The 24,634-nt window shown below is 35.1% G+C and overlaps 1 pseudogene; it reads left to right on the top strand.

The window, feature by feature from the left end:
* The window catches only part of LOC122106839, a 60,369-nt pseudogene that overhangs the window by 591 nt on the left and 35,144 nt on the right, over nucleotides 1-24,634 (top strand).

Raw genomic sequence — 24,634 nt, forward strand, 5'->3', positions numbered from 1 at the left:
AGCCAATGAGAACTTGCCAAGATAAAATACACAGTCATTGAAAACCCAGTTGAGTTTCATGCCAACTCTCTTCTCTAGACAAAAGTTTAATTGATTCTACTCTCTGGAAATCAGAGAAGAGGAGTTTGGAGCAAATCACGGGTCTCACTTCCTTCTGACATGAGATCAGATGGATTACCAGGCATCCATTGAAAAACTTTCAGAGATTTTCTCTTTTCATTGTAGTTCAGAAAATTATCCACATGCCCATCGAGACTGATTGTAGGTGCCATTTTTCTTAGGATAAAATGTGATTGTGCAGAAGTCCAAACCAGAGCTGTCTTGCTATTTCTGATGCTGCCATGAAGTCTTTTATGATCCAGAGGAAATTCTTTATACATGAGTTGTCAAAGGATACTATACTGTCACCACATTTCATCGCATATCTGAGCATACCAATGAATACTAGAGAGTGTCATTATATATATTTTTGAAAACTGCTGTGTGAGTGAATACGCAGATTATTAAATATTGTATTTGCTTGTATAGTTTATCTCATGATAGATTGTATATTCTATCTCAATATAGATTATTCACTGTGATGTTCACCTTGATGATAATGACAATTTTGGCCATTTCTACCATTTTCCCTGTGGGATTAGATGAGAATGCAATATTTGTGCTAATTCTCCTGGTGACCATCTATTTTGTGTTTATGTTCATATTGTCCTTTTTCTCTGTTCTGCTGCTTTTTTGGAACCATTGTTCTTTGGACTGCCTGGCTTCTGTAGTCAATATTTCTCATTATGGTTCCATGACTTTGTAGCATGTGAACTCTGGAGTAACACTTCTATATAGGATTAAATATAACAGAGGACAGTGGTTGTTAGAATTAGATGGTATGTAACTATGTGATGTGTCTTGACAGTCAGGGGCATTAATATCTCATGCTGTTTTCTGTTGAGCACTTGTATAGTTTTGGCTTATATTATGATTATCCTTTTTATAATTACCTACCTAAAATTGTTAATTCTGAAAAATATTCATAAATTATCTTACTGTGAGTTGTACTCACAATGAAGAAGAACTTCTTAATTTATTAAAAAAGTTATTAAGTTAGAGCAACTAGGTTGTGATGTTTAGAGTCAAAGTCAATATACAATAAGTAAAGTTGTGTTAAATAGTAAAATCAAAAAGAATGCAGTGTGCAATTCTTTCCTATTCCCAATTATTACTTCAGGAAAGCCTTCTAATGATTCTTGTATTTCTGATCCAACTTGGTGAATCTGACCTTCTTATTAACTGCAGGCTATTGATAGCTTAGCTTACCTCTTTTATTTTTGTGATCTCAGAAGTTGGACCTATGTCTGACACATCCCAGTGGCTCAAGAGAGGTGTGAATTGAATTTATCTCACATATAGTAATAAGAAAAATAAAAGGATAACAATTCAGAAACTATTTCATAGTGTACTGCTTTCATATGCTAATAGGTAAGAAAATGATAGAAACTTGAAATATTAACAAAATAAAGTAAATTAAAAAAATAACCTCATTGTCTTTGTAGACTATATCTCTGCACTGACCTTTGCACAAGATCACAGCTGAACATAAAAAAAAACTTTCTCCTAATTAAAACAAAATCCAGGTGAGTACTTTCTTAAACATGTATTAAACTATATCATACTTCAATATATATGCATGTGGTATGTGAAATGGATATTATTTTCAAAGAATATAAATGTATGAGTGAAACTGTATGTAAAAATATTAAGAAAAGAAAATATTTCCTAAAAATTTAAAAATAAGGAGGCCAGAAACTTCCAATCTATAAATTAAGAAACAAGTGAAGTTGCTAGAATTAGACAATATTTTCTCCTTCACCTGCTACTTTAATTCCTCCCCCTATTTCTTTTTGTGCTTGTGTCAGAACTTGAACTCAAGACCTTGCACTCTTGATCATGCTGCTGCAGATTTTTGTTAGTTAATTGGAAAAAAGAGTTTCCCAGATTTTTCTGAGATGCTGAGAACGAAACATGGTGAATAGGTAGGATTATAAGTATGAGCCTCTAGAAGCCAGATAAGTATCTTTCCCTTCTACTTGCAAAATTTGCTATGTTTGAATAAATTTTCTCAGTGCACAAAGATACATGTAAGTTATCTTCTCAAGTGTACATGTGTCAAAAAATGATACATTCAACAGTCCACATGAGAGTGTAAGTGAAACAACTGAATGTCTACTGAGACTGAAAAATTTAATGTTCTCTTGCTTCTGTTACTGCAGCTCTTCTAACTAGCACTTACATTCAAATGTTCTTTTACTTTCCCCTGTCTACAATGTGACATGCTCTATTCTGAGATAGTTTTTTCATATGCTCCAACACTAGCTGCAGCTGAAAGTGTTTAACATTTTAAACCATTACTAGCCATTGGTATTAAAAAAATAATGTATCTTTTATGATCAGCTTAAAATTATTTTTTTTTCAGAATGTTTTTCCAAATCCATATCTCAGGGTAATATAAAAACAAAAGTAAAAATAGTTTTGGTGATCTGGCATGTTCTCTCCAACAATAGATTTAAATTGATTTTATTCTTTTTGTAATAATCTGAAAAATGCCTATTAACATTTTGGCTGCTTTCAGTGCTTCACATGTTTGAATAAATCCTACAGCAGATCATAAAAAATCATAGCTACCTGTAAATGACAAATTTCCAACACATCCTCTAATTTCTTGAATCAAATGGGAAATAAAAACAACTTTTTTCCATTAAAAGATATTAGATTGGGCTGGCAAGGTGGCTCAGTGGTAGAGTGCTTTCCTTGTATGCATGCAGCCCTGCGTTCAATTCCCCAGCACACATAAGTGGAAAAAGCTGGAAGCAGCACTGAGGTTCATGTGGTAGAGTGCTAGCCTTGAGCTGAAGAGCTGAATGCTGAATTCAGGTCCCTCAATCGACAAAAAAAAAAAAGGATGTTAGATTGATCAGAAATGATTTAGGGTGTCTCCTATTTTAAGATATATTGCTGATTCCTTTGTCTTTTAGTCTATATGCATTTGATCCTATTATCAATGCTTTCCTAAGAGGTAAAGTTAGGCTCAAATTAAATAATGTCTAACTTGACATTGGTATTAATATTTTTGTAGAAGTGCTGATACATATGCATGATATCCTGTGCAGTCAGCTATTGGAGTTTATAATTGCAATTCTTCTTAGGGGAAAAAAAGGAGACGTTAAATGCTGATTATACTTTGTTCTTATACTTTATGACATGTTTGTAAAGTTGAACTGGTACAGAGGAAATCCTACATCTGCAAGGAAATCCCATTTCTGTTCATCCACATTATATAGCTGGAAACAAGATCTGTGTTTGATACTGACAAAATAGATATTTTAAATCTCCATGATATCATAGGGTAATAACTTACCTTGACACTACTCCATGAATAGGACATTAGACACTTTAAAATGATAATCTTGTAATAAGTTGAAAGGTTCAACTCCTAGCCTTTGATAAGGTTCTTTATCAGATACGGTTTTGTCATGTTATCATAATAATGTAGTCAGTTTTACATAAACATATAGATTAACAAACCAAAATTGTGATCTGTTAGAAATATTTCTGCAAAACTATTACTTAGCCAAGTAAGTATTAAGGATCTTTTTATATTGTATGTTAACCACTATTTGAGAATTGTGGGGTGGGGAGAAAGAGAGAGAGTATATTCTGGAAGATAGACATTCTGGCTGCAGTTGGATAATACAGCCATATTTTCTTGATTTATGTATCCATTATAGCCAAGTATGCTGAAATTTTCTTTATGTATTTGCTGGTAACTTATACTTTATCTTTTGAAATTTCTCCATTCAGTTAATTTCCCCAATTATTAATTCCATTATAGATTCTGCTTGTCCTGTTGGTTATTTTTAATCCCTCTGTGTATTCTGCTTATATTTTGTAAAGATTTTCTCTATTTTCTCCCATTCTGTAGGCTATCTTTTAGTATTTCCTTTGCTGTGCAGAAATTTTTTAGCTTGGTGCACTCCCATTTGTCAACACTTATTCTTATTTGCTGCAGTGTTTGAGATATTCCATAGGCCTGTATCTTCATGTGTTGTTCCTATATTAGTTTCAAAGTTGAAAGTTTTTATTAAGGTGTTTGATTAATTCTGTATTGACATAAGCACAGGGCAAATGACATGTGTCTAGTTTCAGCCTTTTATATGCAGATATTTCCCAGGTCTATTTGCTGAAGTGACTGTCTGTTCTCCATTGTAAAAAAAAAAACCAGTGAGCTGTAAGAGTGGGCTTATTTCTTCATCTTCAATTCTATAGTATTAAAATATAAACCCTGGCCCAAATAATATATGGTAATATAATGTAAACCATTTAAGAAATATTATATATTTTCAAACTAAAAATTTAAGAGTATATCTCCCACTAGAAATATAAATCACATTTAAAAGCAATTTTGTAGGAAATACTTATACTTGATGCATTTGCAAATATCTCCTTAAAATTCTTGTTTATATCTATGAATCTATTTATCTCTATATAAGCAACAATATATAATATATGCTAACATATATTAGCAACTATACATATAGAGAAGGAGAGAGAAAGAGAATCAGAGACAAATGCATGGCTAGGAAGAGTGAAACCATTATTATGAAAACTTTTAATGTGATATTTATAGCTTTCTGAAGAACCTTATAAGCAAACTGTTTAAAATTATATTTTCCAAGTGGAGAATATTATATAATATAAAGCCACTTATTTCTCTTTTAAATATTCCACTATCTAGGAAATTACTGATAAGTCTGTGGATGTTCCTAAACTTAATCAGCATTTTTCAGACATTATTTCCTGCTATGGATTGTAGAAGAAAGCCACATGAGCAGTAGAAATCAAATTGACAGGCTTGTTCTTTCTACTGGTTAATTTAATGTGTTCCTTGTGTATGATGGTCATATTCAGGAATCTTGAGTATGTAAATACTGTGCAGAGCTTGTATCAATTTTCCAGCAGTTCTAATTTATCCTGCTCCACACTAGCCTTGTCAGGAGCTTCCCATTCTGGGACTGCTGGTCCTCCTAGTAAAGGTGCTGCTCTTATACCTCAATAGCTATGTATATATGACCATATAAGATGCTGCTTTTCGAAATAAACTCCAAGATACAGAAACAAGAGCTTTTTCTTTGCTGTTGTTGTTTAAAAATAAATAAATAGGGCTGGGAATGTGGCTTAGTGGTAGAGTGCTTGCCTTGCATGCAAGAAGCCCTGGGTTCGATTCCTCAGTACGATATAAACAGACAAAACTGTGACTCAAGTGGTAACATGCTAGCCTTGAGCAAATTTAGCTCAGGGATGGTGCTCAGGCCCTGAATTCAAGCCCCAGGACTGACAAAAATAAATAAATTAAATAAATTTTAAAAATACATAAAGAGTCTGCCTATATAAGACATGCACACAGTGGGAACGCCTCTTTTTCTCCAGGGCACCCCTGAAGACTTTGGTGTCGCCATAGGCCGCATCCTGCCTGTTGTTACTAGTATTGTAAGAACAAGCAGTACCCACAGTCTCGCTTTTGTCGAGGTGTCCCTGATGCCAAAATCCACATATTTGACCTGGGGCAGAAGAAGGCAAAAGTGGATGAGTTCCCACTTTGTGGGCACATGGCATCAGATGCATATGAACAGCTCTCCTCTGAAGCTCTGGTGGCTGTCCATGTTTGTGCCAACAAGTACATGGTAAAAAATTGTGGCAAAGATGGCTTTCATATTCGAGTACTACTGCATCCTTTCCATGTCATTCACATCAACAAGATGTTGTCCTGCTTTGGGGCTGACAGGCTCCAGACGGCATGCGGGGTGCCTTTGGGAGACCCAAGGGCACTGTGGCCAGGTAATCATGTTCATCTGCACCAACCTGCAGAATAAAAACATGTGATTGAGGCCTCACACAAGGCCAAGTTCAAGTTCCCTGGTTGTCAAATGATCCACATCTCCAAGAAGTGGGTCTTTACCAATTTAATGCGGATGAGTTTGAAGACATGGTAGCTGAGAAGTGCCTCATCCCTGATGGCTGTGGAGTCAAATACATCCCGAACCGTGGTCCTCTGGATAAGTGGCACCCACTGAGCTATATTACTTTAATCATGTTCCCCTATAAAAAACTTGCATTATGTCTAAAAATAAATCAATATGTACATACATACATACATGCATACATACATAGTACTAGACTAACTGGAATAAGTATATTATTGTTAACAAAAAAGATCATTATGTTGCTTCTCTGAACAGCAGAGTTTCCTTCTCATGGCCACTAAGAGCCTGAGAATGGCAAATACGACCCTGAAATAAATAAAATTTTATTTCCTGTGATGTTATAAAATGCTTCTTGCGCCTTTTGGTTTTGGACATTTCATTGTCATCTCTTTTTTAGTGTGTTCTTAGCCTATTCAGGGTTAAATCCAAGCGCATGAGAATAATTAAATTTCAATTAAAAAATGTGTGGACCTGTGTGTCAAATAAATTTCATCTGTACCTTTTCCATAGTTTGTTAAAACAGGAACTACTCTACACTAACCTGAAGCTTATAGTCCAGAAGACAAAATGGGTGTCTGTTCTTATTTTTAACCAAGAATAAGCATAATTACTAAAGAGCATTCTGACAATTAAAATTACTATAAGCCCAATGACTTATTAGGAATTTTTATAACAAAATTATAATAATGAAATTATTTTTGTGGTTTTAATAATTGGCATTTGGAATATGTGAATTTAATAGAACTATTGATACATTGTTTACTGGCAAAGCTGTAGCCCAGACTCGATGGAGTAAGCCTCTTAAATTATGATTCAGTGGAGACCTATGTACACATGTTATCCAAGAATTTGGTCTCCTGATCTCATTCTGAGTTTAGATGTATGGATCCCAGAGAGTAAGGATGCACTTCCTGTAGTGAAACTTTCTCTCTACATACTCAGAATTCTTAAAGTCACACACATTTAAAGCTTTGTTGAAATTACAAAGCAGATTGCTCTGGTGCTCTTATTAATAAATGTTTGTGTTTGCAGTACAATACATTTTGTTACTTGGTTTCATTTAATATAAATGGAACAAAAGAAGCAATAGAGAAATAGGGAAAGTGCACATATGGGACTTACACACTATCTGCTGCTCAAGGCTAATAACCTTCCAAGAATCCTTAATGTTGGAAATAATATTGCAATAGGTCATGGTCAGTTTGCACAAGATAATAGTAATCACTATCAACTCTCATGGCTCCAAATACCTGTCAGTGGACTTCATTTTTGTTTTAAAATTACTTATTTTACCAGGACAATTTATTACAAGTGAAGCTCCACAGATCATATGAATAAAATAATTTTTCTCCACCCACAAATGTATAGTCCAATGAATATTAAGCAGTAGCTTCATCACCAATGGGACACATTGTTCTTGTTTCTTGGGTTCCTTTCTGGCCATTTGCACTTTTTTTCAGTGAGGGCCTTGGAAAAAATTTTCAATCAATTATGTGTGACCAAATCTTTCCCACATAATCAGTGCTCTTACCATATATAAAGGCATTTTGAGCACTGTCAGCTTCATGTGACTTATGATAGAGTGAGATTCAGTGTGATGTGGGGACATCAATTTTTCAAGTACATGTGTGTGCAAATGAACTCTAAGAAATATTCTTGGTTAGTGGCCAAATTGGGTACCTAATAATTTGTTCTAATTTCAGTTAATAATATTGAAAATAAAGCATCTGGCCTGGGCACCCATGGCTCACATCGGTAATCCTAGCTACTCAGGAGGCTGAGATCTGAGCATTGCGGTTCGAAGCTAGCCAGGTCAGGAAAGTCTGTGAAACTCTTATCTCCAATTAACCATTCAAAAACCAGAAGTGGTGCTGTGGCATAAAGCGTTAGAGTGCTAGCTTTGATCAAAAGAACTCAGGGTAGCTCCCAGGCCCTGAATTCAAGCCCCATGACCAACAAGAATAAAAGAAAAAAGAAAGAAAAGAAAGCATCTATTACAGGGTACACAAATAAGCATAAGAAGAGATATGTTTCTCTTGAAAATTTGATTTCTGTCCATATGTGTATTTGTATATTTGTATCTTTATGTGTGTATGTATGTGTGTGCTGAAAAGTGTTACATATCAACAATACATATCAATGTTGTATCCTGGACTGCCAGATAAAATGCAGGATAACAGTTAAATGTGAATTTCAGGTAAACAACTCATAATATTTTAACATAAGAATATTCCATGTAATATTCCATGTGATATTGGAGATATACATACTTTTCAGAAATCATATTTATGTGTCTATCTTGTATTATGTTCTCTAAAATAATAACACAATTTATGTATGTTAACGTTTGTATACATGAATGTAAGCAGGATGTCATCACTTACAGTTTCAGTCTATTAAAAAATTTTGGAACTCATCAACATTGGAGTAATGTTGTTAGTTTTTAAGCTGTTTAAGTTGAGGCCATGTTTCCTTGTGAGAACAATTTTTACTACCAGCCCAATTCTACAGATAAATATCACATATTCCCTTATAGCTAATCCTACATTCTCTGGATCTTTTCATTTACAAATGCTTTCATTTCAAAAGCCAGTATAAATCCAGAAATAAATCCTTCCCCTGGCAAAATGGTGAAGCAGAACTTAAGCTCACTGATTTGGAAAGCTCACTTTGCCATCAGCTAACAAGTCTACAAGTCTTCATTTTCAATTTCTTACTTCCTTCAATTTTTATAAACAGTATGTTAGGTCCCCTACTCTTAATCTTGTTGGCTGAATTAGTTTAAACTAGCTGGCTTTTAATTTTTTTACCCCTTCTGAGTCTTCTGGCTTAGATTGCTGCAGAAAACTACAAATATAGATTGCTTATTAAAGAAATGCCTGTCTATGTTAGATAGTATTTCTTTGTGATGCCTTTCTTCTCTATTGTCTGTGCAAAAAAAAAAAAAAATAAGTGAAGTATCAATCGTGTCAGGGACCAACAGATCCTCAGTGTACTTGCTTTTGAATGTATTTACAGTCTTTTCTCTATGGAGCTCCTAGAGCTACATTGCTAGCACTATGCAAATAGTTTCCATATCATCCATATGAGACTTTGTTATCTTGCTTTTGTAGCTTTCACATGATAAAACCACAGAAACAGTTTTCAAAACTTTCAAAATGTTAACAGGAGTTCTTTGAACTGTTCATCTCTTTCCCAAACTTATTTTCATTTTGAACATATGCATGTCTCTCTTTGCTCAGGTTTTTCCCCATTCCTAAACAATATTCATAAATCAGTCATCTTTTAAGTATATATTAAATTTGTGGCATTTTAAATATATATATATATATATATATATATATCAGTGTTTGGAATAATGTATCATTATTGCAATAAAATGTATTTAAAGGTTTTAATGTAAGCACCATTAACTTTGCCACGATGGACAAGTTAGTCAAATTTTGAATGTCAGCATTTTCCAATGTGAAGAAATTATCTTGACTTTCAGAATTGTTAAATAGGATTTGAGACTAGAGAACACAAAACATTTGACAATGTCCACTGTTTAGCATTAATTTAATAACACCCATTATTTTCACTGGAGTAAATGTACTTAAAACGTACAGCTGAGGTACATTAAAATAACTTGTATGAAGAAATGTAATTTGGGATTCTTCATAATTCCCTAACTAATAGTTTACATAGTTCAAATACATTAAAAGTTTAGAATATTGAGTTAAAAATAAGCAGTCCTTACTATTAATCCAAATTATACTGGATTATTGAACTCCTTCTAGTGTAGTAAAGAATTTGAGGAAATGAAGAGATAAATTTGCTTTCATTATTTAATCTCATCAATTCTTAGTTTTCTCAGCTGCAAAATATTTTGAATAACAAATATCTCACATTTATATAAGTTAAATGAGATAAAACTTGAATATGTTCAGCACAGTATTGATAAAAAGAAGGCAATAGAACAATATTCATGAAAATATTAAGAATAGTATTAGTAATGGTATTTACACAAGCTTAATTGAACATTTCTTAGAGAACTAATTAGTAAATACTATCATTCTACCATGTTTACTTTAAAACGTCTAAGCTATATAGTTTATATTTAATGAGAATTTTTATTGAAAAAAAATACAATTCTTGCTTATTAAGAAATGTACTCATTACCTTGCTTATGTAATTGTAACGGTATTTTCACCATAAAAAACATTAATAAATAATACAATTCTTTGAAAAAAATCTTAGTATCATGAAAAGTTACCCCTAATGAATGTGAAAATAAAATGTAAATGAATTTATATGGAATCTACCAACTTGTCATTTCTTCTATGTCCCAACTTTAATGACTTTATCAATAGATTTGTTTTTCGTCTGAAATTGGAGATTTCCTCTTTGAGAGTAACACTGACTTAAGATGACTGATTCTAAAACTTTGAATAAATATACAAACAAATAAACACAAAAAACACGGTTTATTAAAAAAGATTAATTCCATCCTAAACTCACCTTATTCCTCTAATTTACACGTTATCTAAAGGTGCAATTTTTCTCTAATTTTAATTTAAAAGCACAAAATAATTTATAATTGATTCAATAGTCTCCAGAAGCAAAGGATTTTAAAATAAGTTATAAATATTAACTTATACGCTGTAAATGGATCATTGAATTTATACCAGCTGTCAGTTTTCATTAATGAGTGCACTACAATGTTACTTAGTATAATAACAATCTCCCTGCCAATATACCATTGAATATATAAAGTCCAACACTGTTTTACATATAAAATAGATTTATCTCTTTATTCTTTTATTTTCCAATTTATACTAATTATTTACCATTTTACTACGTGTTTTACAACCATTTTATTTATAACATTTCAAATATTTTATGTTAATTACTTTTTCTGTTGTTTCTTCACTGATTAAAAAAAACATTATTATTATGAAGTTGTATGAAGGGGTTACAGTCCTATAAGTCCCATTAATACTATACTTCCTTCATTTCCCCAATTTTTTCATTGATTTTTATTGGATCTATTTTTTAAAAGTTACTCCTCATCTTGTTTCTTTTATAGAATCCTTCCCCATTCTTTTGCACTTTGTTCTTTAAACTGAGGTTGATCTATTACTCAATCCTGTGTCATCCCTTTTCAAAGTGTTTATCCCCTAAATTCTTAGTATTCTAATTGAGATTGCTGATACAAATAGATTTGTGCATGGTACAGGGAACATAGTAATAAAAACTTACATTCATGATATCACAATTTAGAAAGAAATCTGAGGGACAAACATGAACATTATGGCAGAGATTTGCCAGCACAATGTATTGAGGGACAAAAAAGATGCATTTTTTTCCAAATTAATCCAAGAGAAGCAGGATAAAATAAACAATTCCAGCAGAGCATATGCAGAGGAACGGCCCAAGGTAAGGAGAGACTGGCCGTGGAGAAAATGTAAGACACAGGAAAAGTTTTAGCAGTTAGGTGAGGTTGCTCAGGACCATGATCTTAGCACTTAGCATTGAACAAGGAGGCTCATGAATTTGAGCTCATTTCCAAGACCGGCTTAGAAAATAATATTAATGATTGTTGAATTTTCACTCTGTCATTGATTTTGAATCTTTGCATAGGAAGTAGAGATTTTGGTTTGCTTTTGACATGAATTTTCTTAGTGATATAAATTTTCTTAGTGTCAGAAAAACTGAGAAGTAGAAAAAATGATTGCAGAAGTCAAAATGATAAATGATAGAAACCAGGTCCTTATCAGTAGTCAAGAAGGTCAAAAAATATGTATTCATCTGAAATAACCAAAAGATAAAAATTTCAGTGTCATTGGGGAATCTGTAAAGGAAAAAAGAACAAGAATGACACATGTCATTCTTCAATCTCTCTTCTATACTTGTGTGCATTTCTTAGAGACTTCCTAGTGCTTTGTATAAATAGAGAAGTAGCCTAAGGGTGAATCATATCCTCTAACTTACTGTGTGAACTGTGTTACATATAATTTTATGTGACAAAAATATTTTGTAGCAAATTTGAACAGCTTAGGGGTAAATCACACCTTGAGACTTACTATGTGATCCATATTAGATACTTTTTTCCGTGAAAAAAAATATGTGTGTCGGTTGATACATTTTATTAAACTACTGCCTTATAGATAAAGAAGAGTAAAAATTATAGGTTTACTAATAGGCTTGGTGTGAATGAATATTGGAATAAAGCCTTTGAAAAACAGTGGTGATATTTTGTAACATTTTAGAAATATGAATATATGTAGCTTACTGCTGATTTTTTTAATTTGTCTCTGAATGTGATGAGCACGCTTTTGGTTAGGGTTACAACTGGATAACGTGAAGGGTCATGCTATTAATGCACTTTAAACATGCAACTGAAATTATAGTTTCCATTAAGAAAGACCAGTATTCTGATATGCTTCCACCACTGTATTTTTCTTTACACCCATCCTCTCATTTATCAATTTCAAAAGGTTTCTGCTGTGAAAGATGCCCAAGATAAACAGTAGGAGAGGATGTGAATGAAAATAGAATAATACATAAGTTGCTTCATTGAATTCATTGAGTGTATATGTCAAATGGCTTATTCTTTAAAGTACAAGTCTAAATGCCATTTTAATAGGTCCAATGATAGAAAGCAGATACAACTTATATACCCTTTTTTGTTGTTGATACAAATTGACTTTATATTAATGTTTTTTTAATTGTAAAAATAGTGTAATTGTAACCCCTCTGTACGGCACGTTCACAATAAAAATAAATAAATAAGTAAATAGTGTACAGAGGGGTTACAATTACATGAGTAAAGTAATGAGTACATTTCCTATCGAGCATTATTACCTCCTCCTGTTTTCATTGTATTTGATTCTGGTTCCCTGCATCTTGTATATACACTTTTCTAATTTGGGGAGGGGAAGGGAAAATACTTCAGTAGGGATACAGGTTGACCCATTGTAACAATGAGATGTACAAGACACTACGTTGTAAACAAACTGTACAACTTTCTTATGGGGGGTAGGGAGGGAAGAGTTGAGGAGGTGGGGAAGGAAGGGATAATAGGGGAAAAACTTATACACACTTTAATTTTCCTTGTTGCATATATTTGGAACAATTCATTTTTCCATAAAATAAACAAAGAAGCACAAGCTATTACTGAACAACAACAGTTACAGGTAAAATTTATGCCTTGGAAAAAATGTTGGAAAAATATGACCAGGACTTTAAGTTTCAATTAAGTTATTTTCATTTTCTTTTCTTCCATGTATTTGTTGTACATTCAGTTTTGATGTTTTAATCATGTGGCCTGTAAGTTGACTCCAAAAATAGTCTGTACTCATTGTACTCAAGTGATAAGAGATATAAATAAAAGTCATTTTTCTTGCATTTCAAAAGTCATCAGCTTGTGATACCTGAGTTTATAAATTTGAATTTCATTTTTTTAGAATTTACATAATTCACCATTTCCATATGATAATGTTTTAAACATTGAATTCAATGGAGTTTCAATTTAACTATTTCCAAATGTTCTTTTTTTTTTTTTTTGTCGGTCGTGGGGCCTGAACTCTGGGCCTGGGTGCTGTCCCTCAGTTCTTCAGCTCAAAGCTAGCACTATACCACTTGAGACAGAGCAGCACCACTTCTGGCTTTTTCTGCTTATGTGGTGCTGAGGAATCAAACCCAGGGCCTCATGCATGCAAGGCAAGCACTCTATCACTGAGCCACCTTCCCAGCTCACTATTTCCAAATATTCTATCTAGAAATTCTCACACTGGGGAAGCTGAAAGAAATATGAATATGTCCATCATTTATATGTGAAATCTTCTACCAAAAATTTACATGCTTAGTTAAGCCACAAGTATACACCCACATTTGTCCTTCCCATTATATGATGTAAAGCAAGTACTCTAGCTAAAAAACACAAATAATTTGATGGATACCTGAAAATCACCTCTTTGTCTTGAGTTACATACTTCCAGTCTTCGCTTCCACTGCTTTCCTGCTACCATGTTCTGCATCTGACACAGATTCCTTCTTGAAATGCCCTATTGGGATGTATGTCTGAATCATATTATTATAATTATGGGTAAAGGTACTGACATACATATGAATGTTGAAGTTGTCTCACTGCCAATATCTTCTACTAGATTATTAGCTTCGTAATCACAATGCTTTACTTCTCTTTCAATTTAGTTTTACAATTGACACAGTGGAGAAAATATTTTAGAGGTAAATTTGATTATTTTTTAGTTTTTCTTTTTCTTATTTCTTTCTTTTTTTTTCCTTGCCTCCTTTCCTTTTTTCCTTCCTTCCTTCCTTCTTTCCTTCCTTCCTTCCTTCCTTCCTTCCTTCCTTCCTTCCTTCTTTCCTTCCTTCCTTCCTTCCCTATGGCTTTCTCTCTCTGTTTCTCTGTGTCTTACTGTCTCTCTCTCTCTCTCCCTCCCTCTCTTTGGAATGTAGTTGGGATGTAGATTTTATTTCTCATTACATTTGTGGGAATAGGATATCATTCTATGACATAGGACTTCAAACTAGCCTGAAACTTACAATATCCCTGCTTATGCTTTCTCAGTATTGAGATTAACAATGTGTATCACCATGCCCAGCTACTATTTTAATATATTATCATTACTGATATTCCTGAAATCTGAGGGTGTACCTTAAGAATTCTGTATTAACTAAAACACATATAAAAGATAGTGTCATACTCTGAAATGTCAAGAGTGATGGATAATTATGAGTATTTACTATAAAAGGGTGGTGTTCCTTTCTATAGAATCAAAATTATTCTTTTATTTTTCTTTTTTCTTTCTTTTCTTTGTAGGTCATGGGGCTTGAACTCTGGCTTGGGCACTGTCCCTGTACTCTTCAGCTCAAGGTGAGCACTCTACCACTTGAACAACAGCACCACTTCTGGTTTTCTTGTGTTTATTGGAGACAAGTGTCTCACTGATTTTTCTACTTGGGCTGGCTTTGAACCGTGATTCTCAGATCTCAGCCTCCTAAGTAGTTAGGATTACAGGCATGAGCCACCAATTTCCACCTCAAAATTCTTTTAAAATAATGAAACACAGTCACATTATATGAAACTGAATAACTTAGAGTGACATATATTGTAAAATAAAATAATGTATATGAATTATGCAAATAATATAACTAAACTATTATTAATGCAAATGTGTTTATCTTACTTAAGAATTAATGGTTAGCCAGTGGTACATATTTTGTTATTTACAGTAAATGAAGTGTAGGAAAACTCTGTATGTATCTGCCTGATCCAATCAACCAATATAAAGTGCTAAATTACTAAGACTGGAATTATATTTTAAATTAAAGCTGGACATTTTGGGGACATTTCTTTATCTTTTGGTAACAGCGAAAATTGAGACTTAACAAAAGTAACTTAATTTTCCTGGGAGATCATAAAGGCAAGTAAAGTATCAATCTAAATAATTTTTGGAAGCACCAGGTTTCTATTATTTCTTCCTGTGTGTTGAGCTGTTTACTTTTTTGTTTTTAAGCAATGCATTTTGTACTTCCAGCTTGCCAACCACAAAGAAATGGCATTTTGTTCTTTTTTAACTTGCAATGGCCTTGCTTCTACAGCATTATGACTTCATTCACCAGCAGGCCTGTGTTAGGACTACAATGAGTCTAACTTCCTGCTCAAAAAATGTGCTAAAGCTTCTGGCTGAGACTTAAGACATTTTAGAAGAGCATCCTTGTGGGAGGGAAAAGGCACCAAGCCAGCTACTATGCACACGCATAAATCTGTCACTTATCTTGAATCTGGCACAAAATTTGCATCACTTAGGAGAAAAATATGCTGAGAGATTGTAGTTCCTGCACAGAAATCACTATTTAGGTTTTTTGAGGGTTTTTTGTTTGTTTAGTTTGTCTTATTTGTTTTTTGTGAGTAAGGTTTGCAGTTAGGTCCTATAAGTGGACAGAGGGATGAATATAAAGAGAAAGCTATGCAATCATGAAACCATTTTTCTTATGTTAGTCTTCTTTTCTGTTTTTATTTACACACAGTGTAATTTGTGGAACATGTGAGCAATAAAAAAGTTTATGTTCTATATCTCTACATTATTACAGTAAATAAAAACATACAGTGCAAAGAACATGGCCCATAATCCTTTGCAAATTCTCAGTAGTTTTTCTTCCTTTAGTAACAGATATTTTCAATGGGCCTACCTTTTACAAATTTAAATAGCAAATGTGTGTAGGTAGATGAATGGGGTGAGAAAAATGAAGAAGGGAAGCCAAAGAAACCGATCAGATATGCTTTATTATTGCCAGGGTGTTATTATTAGCCCAAGTAATCTGAAAGTAATCACACTGTAATTCAGACATGTGCTTGAAACAAGTATTTAACCTGGTAGCTAGCACAGTATTTACACTGTGAAGCCATCTCCCCACAAGCACTGCCCATATTTTAGTTCATTGTCTTTAGGCATAGCTGTATACTGGAACTCCAAATTCAGTGCTAAGTACTTTTATGAAAATGCAGCTGCTGAGAAGGCTGAAAGATTTAGGCAGCTCATGCTGCTCAAATAAAAAGGAAAGGAATTGTTTCTAAGACAATTATACTAAACACAACAAGCATGTTATGATCAAGACAGAAATTTCAAAGCTTTTAGGTGCAAATCAAACCTCCTTAAAGAATAAGCTTGCAAATGATTCACCATTATATTTGGAGGAATGTATTCCTAGAGATGAAATTTGAGATATTTTTCTCTGATTTTGTCCAATTTATCAAAGTTGGGAAAATGAAAGATGACTCATCTTGAATATTTATTCTTAGGAAAAGACTAGCTTCACAGTAATTTAAAAAGTAAGAATAAAAGCACTGTTTTAAGTAAATGCTTAAAGTAGTTACATGTCATTTGAAGCGGTCCTAAGTAAAATTTAAATTAAGGTAAGATGCTGTTTACTATGCAACATGCTGAAAAGATTTTAAGCAAATGTGTCAATTCACTCCACATTCTGTCTCCATTTTTATACACCATTCTCCAATAAAATTCATCTTAAAATTTCATTTATCACATTCTAAATAAAAAGAAATGATAACAAATAATGAATGCAACTTGCATTTTAAAAATTGTAGTAGGTGGAAAAAATGTTTTTTCCCCTGTATCTATCAGAGGAAACAACCTGAAAAATCATAGCACAACATCACAGTCAGGATGGCGATTATAATATAATATACTCTTGATATGTATGACTCATCACCATCAATTTTCCCTGATGCTACCTATTGAGAGTCCACACACTGCATCACTCAAATGTCAGGAACAACCATGACTTCTGTGAGTTTCATTTCAAGAATGAAACTTAATATACATTTTACAATATGTCCATACTTAATAAGCATTCATATTTGTTGCAGCTGGATGAAGTCCGACAAATGTCAATGATACCCACTCTATTAACTGACATTTATGTGTAGATTCCCCATGTCTTTGATTTTCTTTCTAGTTATTCTTTCACTTGATGAGGCGGAGGGTGGAGGGTGTCAAAGTTTTCAACTATGGTTCTGGGCTCTTTTGTTTCTAATTCTAATTCTATTAATTTATGCTGTAGATATGCAGCTCTGGTACTTGCTAGCATCTTATTCAGGATTACTGTTATTTTGATTCACAGTTTGATTGTTTACATTGTCCCTACACATCACAGATATTTTTATTTCCTTTGAACTCTATCTGAATCAATTATATATATTATATATGTATATATGAATGTATATAGAATATATATGAATATATAAGTATATATGAATATATATAGAATATAGGTGTGTGTGTGTGTGTGTGTGTGTGTGTGTGTGTGTGTATTCTTTCATTGTTTTGGTGTACTTTGGTGACGTAAAATGTCCATGTATTATTATGTCATTATAATTTAAAGAACTTTATTACAAAGTTTTCAGTGCAAGGCCAGGGAAGGAAGTTACCATGTGGTTCCCAAGGCAATATATAAGTCAACTGTCCAAGGCAGATGGATAGGGGAAAGGCTTCCATGAAGGTCCCAGGCCAGGAATTCACTCTGTTGGTCATGTGGACTAGAGACAGGAGCTTGCTAGTGTGCCTGTGCAGGGGAAAACTTAGCCTGAGTAGGAGCTGGGGACCAGGACATTCGACACAGATGGGGAACAGGACACAGACCACAAGATAAGGACCATGAGAGAAGACTCAGGCTAAAGGCCATAAGCCTGCAAAGAGAGGTAGACCATGGAGGCCAGGCCACATCCAGGATAAAGGGCTAGGCCAGAGGCCACCAGCAAGGACATCACTAAGCGACCAGCTAGTATAATATACCCATCAAGGTCTATGCACAGGTCAGTGGCTTACCTTTACAGACTGTTGAGCTCAGAGGTATGGAGGTAAAATTAAAGGCCACTTGGCAGTAGTTGGGTGCCCAGGGCCCAGGGTCATGACTGTCCAAAGCCCAGCAGGCAGCTACATAGGTTAGAGGATATGAAAGTGAAGGTGTGTGGAGTGATAGGAAGTGGGGGCAGCAGCCACATGAAGCCACTAATGCACTATGGCTTCTTCAAGAGGTGAGGGTGCGGGGATCAGGCACATGGCAAAGGGATCAAGCCAGTGGCCATACCTCAGAGCTCTTGGAGGGGCTGGCAATTCAATGGGCTGCTGGCAGAAAGAGTCAGAGGCCACAGCTCGGGGAAGAAGGTCTTGAAGCCTGGAACACAGGGTTTGCTTACTAAAAAAGACCAGAATACAGAATCGACTTGACATCTGTGTGGCTTACCCATTTGGTTATCAGGGTCTGCGCAAGCCAAAGGAGGACTAGGGCCTTGATCCGATGAATGGGCTGGGATGGTCACAGGGACAAGGGACTGGAGCAAGGCTCAATGACAAGAGTGTGGAGGTGCAGGCGAGGGTGGGCAAAGGGAGGGATTAGAGAGGGGTGGGGTGCCACCAAACCAAGCATGGGGTGGTTCTATATTGGAGGCAGGGGAGGAAGGAAATCATCCAATGCAAAAGTTGGGTAAGAGGCACCTCAAAGCCTCCTAGTCATTCCACTGAGCAGGATGAGAATGTCTCCCAGTGTTACTTTTTCAGGAACTCTGGGGAAAGACACAGAAGGAGTTTAGAAAATGTCCAAGTTAAGCCTGCCAGGATGAGCAGCTGACAGACAGGTGAGCAGCTGACAGAGAGTCAGGCAAAGATCTCATGCCACTGATCCCTCCAGATGCCCGATTGCATCCTAAAGGAAGCAGTAAGAACTGTGGGAATGTAAGCAGTTTGTGGGAGAAACAGCACAAAGAAGAGAGAGAAGCAGACAGGGTGTGGAAAGAAACAGCGCAAAGTGGGTGGTTAGGGAACTTTTCAGAGGAGGAAGAGGGGGAAAATAGTACAAGGAAGGGTTGGGAGGGAGGATATCATGCGAAGCACCAGAGCAGGCACTAAAGTCTTGGGGGAGTAGTTTGACCTAGAGCACTGTTTGGGGATGGGGTTCTTGAGGCAAGACCGAGCTCTTTAGTTTTCTCATGGTAAGCAATATTTTTACTTCAAACAATAACTGGCAGACAGACTATGGTTGTTCAAATTTGGGTACTTGGCAGGGAGTTCCTTAAATATGAAGGAAATGAGTCTGTCATTTCAAAGAAAAATGACAGTGTTTGTTGCCCGTGATCAAATTTCAACCTTCAAGGAAAAATGAGAATTTAGGAATTAGCTTCCACTTTCATTAAGTTGAGAGCTTTTCAGCATTTGAACGTTATTCTCAAATAGATGGTGACGTTAACAAATGAGATTTTGCGTATTGTCTGATGTGATGGAGTTAAGTAGCTTTTTATTTGGGAGATACTCATTCAACAAATGCATATGTTTCTGAGTGGCCAATGCCAATGCATGTTTCTAAATGATACATTGAGAAAACATACAAAGTAGCAGAGTCCTAATACTTCATTAGTTCCTCTAAATCTTCACACTGCAGCTAATCTTTTCAAAACTATTCTTGTCAATTTTTGGAATAGTACTATTAAGGAATATGCACGATAATCAGCAAAGGCTATTCACATAATAACTTTAGCAACGGTATGTCTGTATGAGCCCAATGTTTCTTCCTATTTCAACAAAAACACATTTCTACTTTCAAAAAAGAAACAGAAATGAGAATTTTGCTGTCTCCTATTAAACTCATCTATTAAAGAGATTTGGAAAATACATGAGATTTGCAAAAACAAACTATTGTTATATTTCTCACTTGTGTTAGAAAAATAGTAAATTCTCACACACAATAATTTAATATATTTTTATTATTGACAATCTTATAAATATTTTTGAATATAGCTTTTAGAATGATCTCAGTTTTAATTTCTACTGCAATCAATATATCCTATATAAACTAGCATAATGCTAGTGATTCCCTGCACTTTCTGAACCATGACTTCATGTACATAAGGAAACAAAGGTCTAAGGGAAGACAGGGTAGCTGCAGTCTTTCTGGGTCTTCACTCACGTAAAGATGAGCTAGAAGGTGAGAAAGAAATTGCAACAACTCATTAGAACAAACAAATGCTAAAATATTCAACAGAGCTCTTTTGTTTTAGATCCCATGACTTCAGACCATGAGCGCTTCATACTTGCCATTTCTCCACAAAATATACTGTGTACTCAGAACTGTGGCATGGGCAGTCTCAGCCACAAAGGACATTATACTTGTGTGCTCTCTCAAATCTTCCTAATATCTACTCTCAAGGCAGAGGTCCCTGACTTGTCAATCAACCCCAGCATGTAGGCAACCTTCCCCAAGGAGTTTTCTTCAAGGCACCAATCTCACTTCGCATATTAAACATGGCAGAGGTCCTCTGTCAATATGCAATATCCAGGAGCCACACTTCCAGGGAATAATCAGTGTACATTTTTAATTCTGTTTCAGGCATGGTGATAATGCATATAAATCAGAAGAGAGGAGGCTGAGACAGAAAGAACACAAGTCTGAAGTTAAACTAAGCTTAACACTGAGACTCTAGAAATTTCTTACTAAGACAATCATTCAGTATGCTACAAAAGATTCAAATGTTTCCTGTATCTCAAGAAATTAAGTCAAAAGGGAATTCTTCCCTATTTCAAAATTAATATAAGGTTTCTATGTTTAATTAGATTGCATAATTAAAGAAACACATATACATTTCACTAGGTTCATGGCTAGGACTTTTCTCAGATCAGTTCTCTTTACTTAAATGGAAACAAAACCTAAGGATATGTAGAAGTGAATAAAATGTCAACTGAAAAATATTGTATGTATTACCAAAAAGAAATGTAACTAATTCCTTCTGAGCTCTTCTGAGTCCAAAATACTTGAATCCTATCAAAGGTGATTTCTTAGCTCTTAGAACAGGAGTCAACAGACCATAATAGTCTCCATGTAAATGAAACCACATCTCTGGCTATAAGAAAAATTTTCTTTGGATATCAGCTCAGTCCTACTCAGCCCTCACTTGGCACAAAGCTTCTCTTCTCATCATCAGCACTCATGAATCTAGAAGATTTACTTGACAGATCCAGTGGTAGGATTCTGAAAAATCCTACTATAAAAGTGTGATTTTTAGAATAGAACATGTATAATCTGAATTATTCAGACCAAAATGTCCAGTAAATGGCACCTAAGAATTACTTGTCCATTTCTTTATAACATCTCAAACCACCAAACTCAGGATGCTATCACAACAAGTGGTCCCATTTCCTTTCTCAAAGGTCTTCCAAATCATGGGGAATTTTCCATGACTCTGGGATCCTGCATTCTCCCTTTATATTTATGATAGTTCTCCTACCCAATTCCTCCTCATTTGCCTTCATTCTTCTCCTTGACACACTATCTACTACAATTAATGCTCTAGGCTTTCCTTCTACCTTGAGAAACCAGGAAAGATATTCGCATACTCTATCAAATCCAGGAATCTGACAAGTATTTCAAATGGCAACCTGAATCTCTCACAGCAGAAAGTACAACATTGCTCAAAGAAGGCCTATCAAACCAGGTGATGGTGGCTCATGCCTACTTACTCTGGAGGCTGAGATCTGAGATTCATTGTTCAAAGCCCCCGCAGGCAGGAAAGTCTATGTGATGCTTTTTCTTTTTGTGTGTGTGTGTGTGGTTTGACATTTTTTTATTGTGAAAATACCGTACAGAGGGGTTACAATTACATGGACAAAGTAATGAATACATTTCTTATCAAGCATTATTGCCTCCTACTTTGTTTCCCCATCCCATCCCTTCCCATCTCCCCACCCTCTGACCCCTTAACCCCCCCAAAGTTGTAAAGTTCGTTTTTCGACATAATGAGTTGTACATCTCATTATTGCAGTAGGTCCACGTATCCCTTTTTAAACAATTTGTTTTTTTTCCCTTCCCCTCCATTAATTATACCAACATCAAATACAGTGAAAACAAGGGTTATACTGTGGGGGAGGGACAGACAAAGCCACAAAAAATATCTTATAAATATGTTAGAAACAGTAGCAAGGAAGATAAAACATTTGAGTCATTTTCTTGTGGTTCATTTCACCTAACATCAACTTATCTGACAGTTTCTGCTTGTCTCAGACATATACTAGTTATTGCAAATAAGGGAAACCATGGGACCTATGTTTCTTTGGGCCTGGCTTACTTCACTTAATATAATTTTTTCCATGTCTTTGAATTTCCTAACAAATAGGGCAATGCCATTCTTTCTGATGGAGGCATAGAATTCCATTGTGTATATATACCACATTTTCTTGATCCATTCATCTACTGAGGGGCATCTGGGTTGGTTCCATATCTTAGCTATGGTAAATAACGCTTCAATAAACCTAGTTGTGCTGGTAGCTTTAGTATAGTCTTGTTTGTAATCATTTGGGTAAATGCCCAAAAGTGGATTGCTGGGTCATAGGGGAGCTCTATGTGGAGTCTTTTGAGGAACCTCCATACTTAAATCCCCCAACAACAAATCCTCAAAGAAACAAATGCCCAATAAGTAAGTGGGCTAAAGACTTAAAGAAAAACTTCTCTGAAGAGGAAAGAAGGATGGCCAATAGACACATGAAGAAATCCTCAACCTCCTTAGCCATAAAAGAAATGCAAATCAAAACAACATTGAGATACCACCTCACCCTAGCTAGAATGGCTATAATCAAGAACTCTAATAACAACAGATGCTGGAGGGGATGTGGACAGAGGGAACCTTACTTCATTGTTGGTGGGAGTGTAAAGTTGTTCAACCACTTTGGAAAGCAGATTTTGTCACTCCTAAGGAAAACCAATGAGAATTTCACATTTTTACTTGGTATCCATCACTGTAATACAAAATATCCTGCAACACAAAATATACCTGAAATTTTCAATTTTTTTGTTAACAACTTTGAAATAAGATTTCTCAAGGAATAAATAAAGACATAAAACAATCACAATGAACTGAATCCTAAGATTGTGGCCAGCATCCAAGGAAAACAAACAAACATTGAAGGATCCACCTCATGAGGTCACTTCCTTTCTGATTTGGGGGTGGGGGGAAAGAGAGCTGTCCATACTTGAAGTTCAGGGTTCAGAGGGAGGCACTATATAGCAGGGCTCATGCTGAAAGTAGTGTAGGGACAAGACAGGAATGGAGGACAGAATGCCCTGGGCTCAGGAAGCCACTGAACCTCTCATCCTATCTACAGACTCAGGACAAGGTGAGCTTTCTCAGATGATCAGCTTAAACTCTCCTGTTCTGCATTCTACTGCACCCTGCCAAAGTACAGAGCAGAATTTACAAACATTGATCCTCTGCATTAGAGTCAGGAAAGGAAGAGAGGAAAGAGATGAAGCAGAGCATCAAATGGAGGATATGTTGACTACATTCTTATATCCTCAGGGCCACATAGTCAAGAGTGAAAATGGGTACATTTAAATACCTCGAAAGTCAAAGTCACAGAAGGATTAAGACAACCTACACTATACTGCCAGAAGGTCTCAGGGTCTTGAATAATAAAATTACAAAGAGTAGACATTATAGCTCAGAGCCCTCAAAATGATTTTATCAGAATTCCTGAGGGGAGTTCTTGAGGGGACAAAGTGAGTTTTTATATAAGTTCAGGTTTTGGAATTCGTGTAACAAATATGTGTCCACCACAAACATCCACAACTCCACAACAGCACAGTCCAATAAAATGCAAGACTGAGAACACTAACTTTAGAGGGAACCTTCTGTGGAAGTGGCTGATGTGTCTTACAGTTCATCTCAGGAAATAGCAAGTGAATACAAGCACAAGCACACATGGTCTTGGGTAATGTTCACTCTGCAAATTTAAAATTTACAAGAAGATTGAAGAGATGGAGTTGTAAACTTCCTAATTTGCTTCTCCTCCCAAACCCAGAAATACCTCCAGTATTATTATAATATGACCTAAACACTTAAAACTTAGTGGCAAGAGAAGACATCCATATTCTGTGAAATGTAGACTGAGTTCCCATGGTAGACAATTTGATTCAAATACCTATAGTATGTCAGCCCTAGGGGAAACAGCTGAATTTTCATTGACAAGGAGTATAAATGATCAATAATTTGTTCTTTATATTTCTTTTTTAACAAAGTCTACACACCAACTTTAAAA

The sequence above is a fragment of the Dipodomys spectabilis genome, unplaced genomic scaffold, assembly GCF_019054845.1.
Source record: "Dipodomys spectabilis isolate Male_0828 unplaced genomic scaffold, ASM1905484v1 ptg000043l, whole genome shotgun sequence".
Taxonomy (NCBI): Eukaryota; Metazoa; Chordata; class Mammalia; order Rodentia; family Heteromyidae; genus Dipodomys; species Dipodomys spectabilis.